The sequence below is a fragment of the Octopus bimaculoides genome, chromosome 22 (genome assembly GCF_001194135.2).
Source record: "Octopus bimaculoides isolate UCB-OBI-ISO-001 chromosome 22, ASM119413v2, whole genome shotgun sequence".
Lineage (NCBI taxonomy): Eukaryota > Metazoa > Mollusca > Cephalopoda > Octopoda > Octopodidae > Octopus > Octopus bimaculoides.
In genome coordinates, this window is record NC_069002.1 from 31,545,927 (window position 1) to 31,546,863 (window position 937).

A 937-nucleotide genomic window follows, 5' to 3' on the forward strand; every position below is an offset into this window, starting at 1 on the left:
GCGATGCAGAACAAATAGATCGGTTGTGAAGTCACTGATTTCCGGTTTTCACGATTTCTTTTCGTTTTGCACACAGCTAGATTTCTGTCACTCTCACCAACATTTACAAAATAAATTCATTTTTCACATATTTCTGCAAACATTTAACTGATAATTTACAAATTACTATTTTAATAAAATTCTTTTATTCACAAATTATTTCAAAAACAAAACAAATAACTGAGTTTAATAATCATAATAAAAGACCATTAAAAGTGTTCCTGAGTGCATCTCATGCTATTTTATAGAAAATATTTCTAATTTTACTCATTGCAATATATGCCACCTTTAGAAATTTCAACAACAAACTTGTCTTAATATTTTACTGGAAACTTAGCTAAGTTTTTTTTTTGTTTGTTTTCTTCTTTATTTTAATTTTTTTTAAAATTGTTTTTGCTTTGTTGTTTTCTCTTCTCAGCAAAATCTTAAAAGGTTGGTTGGATACTTCCAGATCACGACTCCAGAAATTCAGGAAATTTTTTTTTAAAACAAATAGATTTTATTGATAACAGCAGTTTCAATTTTGTATGAAATAAATTTACAATTGTTTTTATTCATTATCTTTTATGCACACACAGCCGTACACACACACACAGACAGAGAGTAAATAAATTCCCCTCAAACACATACATGCTCTCAGAGACTTATCTGTGCATACACACACAATCACACCAAAGTGGTACTTCCCGGATACTTTATTGAATATTTACCAGAATCTGTCAGTGAACCCAAACTTAGTTAGTAATCCAGTTAAAAAAAAAAAAATTTTGAGGGAAGATTCTTTTTCTTTAATTAAAAAAAAAAAAAGAGGGGGGGAAAAAACTCAATGTGGAGACAAAACCCACTCATATTTTTCATTTTTGAAGCTATCACAACAACAAACATCAACTAATTGTTA